Below are 8,938 nucleotides of genomic sequence, written 5' to 3' on the forward strand. Positions count from 1 at the left end.
GTTTTTTTTTGTGATATTAATCCAATTTAACAGATGGTATATTTATCACAAATATACTAGTTTTTGATTTTTTGGCGGTCAAATAAATTAGTTTGAGTACTTGTCAAAAAAATATACTGGTTTAGGGTTTCTTATGGTTAATCAAGATAAATTTATCACAGTTGTACCGGTATGGAAATTTTCATAGTCAAAAAAATAGTTTGGGATAAATTGTCATACGTGTACCAATTTGAGATTTTTTCAGGATATTAATCCTAAACATTTATTTTTCAGAGGTACTATCGATAATGCTTTCAAAAGATAGAATCGTTTGCTTTTAAGCAAAACACAAGTACAAAAGAGAGAAAGAATCACTGAGTGCTTTTAGAATCACTAAGTGTTTTTCGGCCCTAATCCTCAGTTAAGGAGGGGTTTAGTCATACACTAGAAAGACATAAATTTCCTCCTAAGTGATCCCATCTTTAGGAGCCGTGATCCTTCATCATCTTTTGAGTTGTCTAGTTCTACTTGCCTTTTCCCCTGATTTAGGGTGGAGTTGTTGCCGACCAACAAATCTATCGAGTGTGCTTGGAAGACACGGCATATAGTCCAAAAGACGAGTAAATCTCTCCGCTAGTTGAGAGTTGCAACCCTCGTAGCTCCAACAATCCTCGTTGGCCACATAAAGGAGAAAAAAAAAAAGAAAAAAAGAAATGAAAAATCATTAAAAATTAAAAATTTTGTAAAAAATAAAATATAAAAATTATCTACATTAATGTCGTCTACACTTTTTAAGATAGCCGACATCCATGTCAACGATTGTAGAAAGTTTAGATCTCAATTAGCTTAATAAAAAAGTTTAAAACTCAATTTGCACGAATGTAATGAATTTAAAATTGTTTTGATACTATTTCTTATTAGATAGCCGTGGGCCCTCGTTTGATTCTTTCTAAGATAATACGTGATGATAGACGAAAATTAGTAAAAAAATGCATACATCAATGCCCCCTTGATTTGTGACAGCGAGGTACGGCTCGAGCGTGTCGCATTCGCATTCCCTTGTGGTCATCATCGTTTGCACGGATCCACAGACAAAGCCAATTGGTTTCCCCGATGTACACGACGTTGGGGATCGTATAGACTCTGAAATCTCTGTGAATCTGACAGTTCATAAATGTAAGGCGGTGTCGAGCTCAAGCCATCGTGAAAAACGAGGGAATCGCGTGTCCTAACTCCATGCCGGCCACGAGACAATAAATTTTAATTGATTCAATATTCATATTTGTCTACTGTGGATTCTTTTTTATGTTTAATTTATTTTATGAAAAATATCTTCCTCATTTTTTGGCATTTGATTCGCTTAAAAAAATAAATCAATAGAAAAGATTTTCCTATCAAAATTTAAATTAAAAAAAAATAATATACTCTTTAAAAATTTTGAAAAATATAACTAAGGGACTTGAAACTCTACTTTTGAGCATGAAAACCCCTTTCTCGGATTCTAATCTTTAGGACCAAGTCTTTGGCGACTAGGCTTGGATCCCTGGTGCCCGTGCCTAATGCCCTAGCACCTAAGCCCGTATCTATAAAGGTCATGCTCGAGCACTAGTCCCAGCACTCAGGTTGGGCCCATAAACTTCTTGTGCTAGTTCTCGATGCTCAGGCTCAAGTCCTTAGTTAATGAAACATTTGTTATTATAAAAGTTTTTTTTTAAAAAAAAATTGAATTTTCATTATTTTTATTTTAAAAAATTGAAAATTTTAATTATTTTTATTTTTCTTTTTCTTATCTTTTGCTTCTTCCTTGGCTAGTCGTTGACGATTGGCCACAAGCAAGCTCAAGCCTCATTAGTTTGAGGTGAGGCTCCACCTTACTAGATCTAGCAAGGTCAAGCTCACTAGAGGTTGGGAAGGCCGACGCTTGCTGAAAGTTGGTGAGCTAGGTGAGGGTTGAGCCTTGCTAAGCTCAGGTGACCTTAAGTGAGGTGAGGTGAGGCTCTACCCTTGCCAGCTTATTCGCCCAAGGCTTGATTCTTTATTCAAGCTCATCGCCGTCCACGTGAAACCCTTTGCTTCGTCCACCGTTAGCCTCATTCAAGCTTGTGCTCACCAATCCAATGAGGTAGAGCCCCATGAACCAAGGGGGGAGCTCACCCATCATGAACTGACTGGAGACAAACCACCAAAAGGAGATGGGGATGGTGGTGAGGAAGCAAAGGGAGCGATGGAGAGGAAGAAGGAAAAAAGAAAAAGAAAGAAATTAAAGAAAAAATTAAAAATTAAAAATTAAAAATTAAAAATTAAAAATTGAATTTTTTAGTAATTTTTCCTAAGAAAATCAAATGAGATTTTCCACATTAAGTGGCAAAAATTATTTTCTAATTGATTTTTAGGTTTCGACTAAACACCAGATAATTAAATTATTTTTTTGGAAAAGGATTTGGTGGAAAATATTTTTCAAAAATGATACAATTTTTGCGAAACAAATGGAACTTATGATACAGATATTAAAAAGCTTACGTTAAAAACAAAAACATTAATGGCCACTTTATTTGGGATTATGAGGCACAGCTTGAGGTTGCCGCGCCAATCAATTAGAGCTATTCAACGAGATGGTGTGAGGGTTGTGGGAGGCATATAAATGGGACAAAAGTTGGATTAGTACTTTCATTAGTATGGGATTGCATACTACGAATATCGCAAAAAACTTCCGGCTGCGGAAGACCCGAGCTTTCGATGGGTGAGACAAACGATATTTGATATTTTTTTGGTGTCTAAGTGATCAGCTCTTTGTAAAATGAGTCTATGAAGCAAAAGATTTGGGTCCATTTCACTGAAAATGACGAAATATATTCCAAGAATGTCTATGGATCGATGAGTGATCGATAAAGGGTTGCTAAGGATGCTTTGTTGTTTTAGATAGAATAGTAAATGATAAGAAAATTAAAGGCATAAAGACTTACGTATTTATAATGCTTTATAGACAGTGGTTATTGAATTTGAAAAAATAAATTACTTATTAATCCTATCTTCGATCACAAGCAGTTACTCTGCAATTTCATACTATTAAGCAACACTTATATGTAAGAAATTATAAAATAACCATCCAACAGTTTTGTTCCAATGTCACTTCATCATTACTACTTTTGAGTTCTAATATTTAGTAAAATTTGAAATGGCTATCGAGGACTTTGCTGACTGGAGAAGGTTCTCGTCGATAATTGATGTTTGGTGTTGATGATTTTATCGAAGAGTTGTCGATTCCTGTCAAGTTGTCGATTGTTTCAACCAAACTATTCAACTCAGTTTTTTTTTTTCTTTTTCTTTGGTAACTGAGGATCCGCCTGAGACTCCTTCGGGGTCACACCGCCCGCTAGTGCCCGGTGGCACGGTTAGATGTCGTCAGAAGCCACTCTTCGCCGTCAATACCTCAAGGGAGATTAGCACATGACCCCACCACCATGGCCTCCCACTTAAGACATGTATTGACAATGCAGGAGTTCGAACCTTCGACCTCATCGAAGAAGGAGAGAACGCCCAACCAACGTAGCTGTCCACCGGTGGGTTCATCAACTTAGTTTGTCACTTGTTAATAACCAAAAAGTTTATTGTTTTTGGGTGCCAATAGGGTCTGCATTAATTGAATGGGAGCTAAACATGGGTTGTGTCCAGCAGATCCATGCTGGTGTTAAGATGATAAACTTAGTTGATCTTATATTGACGGGGAGAAAGACGAAATCGCATGCAGCAAGTCCATGTTGGCGTTAAGATGACAAACTTAGTTGATGTGATATTGATGGGGAGAAGGACATAAGAAGTATAAAAAAATTATATACAACACTCACTTTAGTACTAAATTTTATGAAAAATAAAAAAATTTGTTAGTGCCAACTCCAATATACTTGGTCAAAAATCTGACATGACCTTTTTCTTATACTAATTTCTTAAGCTAACGTGGCTCATCAAATGGTCTAGTCAACATCTAAAGTATAAATAACATCATGTAGTAGTTTTCCCTAAATAAGAACTCTAAATTGTCTAAATGATAGAGATCCACAATTTCAAACCCTAATCGGCCATTTCCCCAAAATTCACATCGTATTTTGGTTTGCCCCCAAAATTAACTACTCAATCTTGCAAATGGAGCACAAGAGCTCAATAGCGGCTCAAATTCGTTTCAACGAAGTAAAGAAGAAGGTGAGTGTTATTGTTATTATGGGTTACCAAATCCAAAAATAACATTTTGGACTCGATTGAATCCCAAGAGAAGATCCATGGATACTCTAGGTGTAGAGAAGGTGTTGACACCTAAATTTTGGCGACTCGGTTATTTATTTATTGCATAAAAATTAGGGATTAATTTTATCCCTGAAAAAAATTTAAAATGCATATCATATAATTTTAGGTGCATTTATTTGTTATTATTGCATTTGCATTGGGCTGGTGATAGATGTGTTTGAATTAGTAGTTCTGAACTTTAATTTAACGAGTTGAACTAAGCCCACGAAGGGAGCAAATTAGCCCAAGCCATTTTTTTTTAATTATCTTATGAGAAATGGAGATTTGATATGATATTACGATGGATTTTTCAATATCCTCGAGGGTAGATCACGAGCTCATCTTCATAAAATTTGGAATTTGAGAAAATCGCATTGCAAACTTATCTTTAGCAGTATGCGATAAAATCAGTGGAAAATATTCACTTTTTGCAAAAGAGATCTAAAAGAGATGTGGAAAATAAAAATGAACATTATGTTCGAGAGGTTATAGGCGATCTTCATGTATATTGAAAAAGAGATGAAATATTTCATGAAGATCACTTTTTTTTTTTGCTTATAAAAGGAGTCGTGTACGGTGAGAAAGGGAGGCCTTTCTTCGTTCATTGAAAAAGAAACACAAGACAAAAAGAAGAAAAGGAAGAAGGGTCTCTTTTGGGGTCCCTTTTTGAGGAAAAAAGCAAAAGTTAGTAGAAAGTCTTATGCTGACAACAGAGAAGACAACGACATGAACAGAGAGGGAGGCGTGAGGGACATGTGGCCAGAGGAAAAGGAAAAAAGCAGAAAAGCTCATGTTCATCTTCTTCCCCTTGGTTCCGCAATCGCTTCGCCCCACAGCCGCTTGAGGCTTCCACTGTGTTGGTCGCCATGCGATGTCGTCTATGAGTCACCGCGTTATCGCCACCTGTCCACCTTGCTCGCGTCCATCTGCCATTGCCATGCCTCTTGCTCCGTCACTGCCCAATCTGTTGCACTAGAGCGGCAACCTGAGACCAGAAGACACCACCACGTCCCACCTTGCTAGAAGCTACTCCTGACCCACGTCTGCCACCCTGCCTCAACCTAACACACACATCTTTAAGGGAAGAATGATTGCAAATCTACGCAAATCATGGTGCAATCAGAAAAGTATCTCATGCGAAGATTGCTAGTTTGATCCTCAAAATCAGAGGAAGGAGGCTAAAAAATTATCTTCCTTGTACAAAGTTTTTGTAAATTATTGAGAAAATCCCTTATGTGTCGTACGAAAGGAGGAGAAAGTGAATTCAAAAGGAAAGAAAAAGAATAGTGATCACCTAAAAAAGGCAACAAATTGAGGGGGAGCATTGACCATTTATGGAAAAATCTTTTCGAATCAATCATGATCTTGGTTATTATGGAAGGAAGGAAAAGGTAAATATGACAGAACTTGTCAAGTTCTAAAAAAATCTGGTTAGTGCATTTTTTATCACCTTTTATCATTAACAAATCTCTTATTTATATTATCGTTTTATTATGACAAAAAGGGTAAGTGAATTTTATAATGCATCCGTGATTTTTATTGGATATTTGCTAATATATATGATCGAAGTGAGCTGTATTACATATCTTTAATATTCGACTTACTTTGTAAAAACTTTTTTTGGGAAATTGTGTTTCATGCAAAATATATTATCGCTTTATATTCTCTACGTGATACTTTTTCTATTGTTATCTCTTTTTGATTATGACAAAAAGGGGGAGATAATATAAATATGCATATGTGTTAATATTAGTTATTGAACTGTGATTATCTCTCCATATATAATTATGCTCAATCTATTTTCTATCTTCTGCTATCTTTTGATTCGAATCACACTTTTTGAAAATCTAAAATTTGATGATTGATTTATTAATATTTTAGAAAGTGTAATTACACATCTGCTTATTCAGAGATTGTTTTGTCATCATAAAAAATGGGGAGATTGTTAGGAAAATCCCTTATGATGTTTTGAAGATGACAAAATAAATCAAAGGCAACTAACGTGTTTAATTGTTGAGTAATAGACTATGCAGATGATAGAACATGTAAAAGATATTATCAAAGTCTATACTTGGAAGAACCAGAAAACAGACTCTATGCTGAAGCTGAACTTATTCAAACTATGTCCAAACCCTAAAGCTAAATTTGTTCAGAAGCATAATATGTTCAGACTTACGTCCATATTATAAAGTCTATTGCACTCAGACTGAAGACACTCAGACTCTACTTCAAACTAAAGACACTTAGATTCTGCTTCAGACTGAAGACACTCAAACTCTACTTCAGACAGAACACTCTCAAACTTTACATCCAGAACGAGACACAAGTCCAGAATGTGACAAGGTCTAGAATGAGACACAAGTTTATAACGTAGTAGATTCATAACAAAGCATGTTCAGAACAAAACAACTTGACAGAACGTAATACAAGCCCAAATGTATAACGGCTAGTAATCTGGTTTGGATTTTACATCAAGATAGATTTGATTAACTCAATCTAATTGATTGACAATTGAATCTTGAAGACAAGAACTTTCTAAACGAAGAAGTTTTACTTGTGAAAACCAAGATTCTATTTGTATGGGCGATCAAAATCAATTTGGGATTCTACTTCTATCACTCAACGGCTACTAAATATTCTAGATACAGATCTATCCAATGGGTAGATTGGAAGACGATTCTCAAGATACTGTCCAACGGCTAGTTTGGAAGTGGAGGAATATTTAAGGAGACCAATGACCAATGAGCAAGTAAGAGACAAAGTGTAGAATTTATAATTCCGAAGTCTGAGCCAACTTCGATCATACACTTGTCTCTTGTGAGCTTAAACGTTTGTGATCGTGAGAGAAATACCAAAAGAGTGACTTAGTGAGATAGTGTGATCTATCACTAAGTGTTTGTACTCAAAGTTGTAATTACTTGTTGATCGCATAGTGGAATCCAACCAAAAGGCTGTTAACGTGGGAGAGTAAACGTAGGCTTAATCTAAGCCGAACCACTATACGTTCTGTGTTCTTATTCTCTTCCTTGAACTCTTTTATTTTGTTTGTAGTTTTATTTAACTGATAAAGTCTGAACTCGCTCAAAGTCTGTTCTTCTTCAGACTCGGTTTCAAAAGTAAATTATTTCTACTATTCTTTACGAAAAATTTTCTTTCACCTATTCACCTTTCCTCTAGGTGTTCATACTAACACTTATAGTTTGTGCCCCCGCATGATCACCTCAGATGTTAGGAAAGTGAATTAAAATTAATTCAAGCTGCCTGCAAAATATTTTTTTCGAAATAAAAAGAGAAAGGTACCGAAAAGGCATTAGAAAAGTCTAGTGTAACCAAGTCCCCGTACCCAAAGTCTTTGGTTCGTAGGAGTAAAATAATTCTCTCATTATTTTACTTAGATATCTAATCGACCTACCATAAATGATTAGTGGCGACTCCTAGCTAATCTTTTGCATGCAAAATATTTGAATCTAAGTCACGAATTGGTATGGGCTTGGGAGAGCCCGAACTAAGTTTAGACTTAGTAGTCCATTAGCCTAATCATAGGCGGTGCTCGAAATTTAGGTCGCGACAACTTGACGACTCCGCTGGGGACTTGAGTTAATACTCTTAGTGGACTTAGGCCAATTTTTCTTTTCTTTTGAAAAAGTTTTTGTTTGGCAGCGAGGATCTCAAATACGTCCCTAACATTCAATGTGTTAAATGTTCTTGCATGATGGGAGGTATAAGCGGAAGTGTTTGCTAACCTTTGTTTTGGAGGAAGGTGTAGGAATGTATGGTTTATTTTCATGTTGAAGTGTTGCTTGATATAAACTGTTGTACATGCCCTGCATTTGCACTACACTCTAGCACACACAACCCGCCGCCGGACCTAGGCCACATAAGATTATCTAGGATGGTATCGAGATGGATACCACTCTACCGCATGCCCGTGGTATGAGTCACCCATCTTGATCCCGAACTTTCTCTTTTGGTGTCAAGAGTACCCACCTCGATTCGCATGCCCGCAACCTAGGTTGGCTCTTTAACCAAGCCGGAGTCATGAGGACTCGATGTAGTCCGCATGCTTGTGGCTAGTCTGATCATCCTTGTGGCTCCACTTTGTTTTTTTTTTTTTTTTTTTTGGTAATGGTAAGAATATATAAATAGCTTTAACCAACTGTACAAAAAGACCGGCGGCAATAACATTCACTCAAAATGACAGACATAATGAGTGAAAGGGAGCCGATGTAAAAGGAGACACCCGAAGGAATAAGGGGTCGAGCAACAACCACGAGAAAACAAGCTAAAGTAGGAAACAAAGTAACAAGCAAAAAGCAAGATGACACTAATCGAGAGGAACGAAGATGGCAGAGTCAAGCCCCCAACGTCGTTGGAGCCTCCCGTTCCTAGTGTTGTCTGGCACATTGTTGAAGGTAGGCGCCTTGTCCTTAACTACTTTGATGAGATGATTCTTCAAAGCCGGCAATTCCAAGGTCTCCCCCCCAAAGATAATACTATTGTGTTTCTTCCAAATTAAGTGGCACATGGTACCAAAAGAAAACCGGGCTATGCAATGGAAGAAATCCTTGCCGGGTAGGAATTTCAAGGCCCAAGTAAGGTTCTCAGACCAAGATTTGTTTCTCCAAGGTAAATTACATCTAGCGGCCCAAAAAAATGCAAGACTAGTCAAGATGTGGCAATC

Source organism: Eucalyptus grandis, chromosome 11, assembly GCF_016545825.1.
Source record: "Eucalyptus grandis isolate ANBG69807.140 chromosome 11, ASM1654582v1, whole genome shotgun sequence".
NCBI lineage: Eukaryota > Viridiplantae > Streptophyta > Magnoliopsida > Myrtales > Myrtaceae > Eucalyptus > Eucalyptus grandis.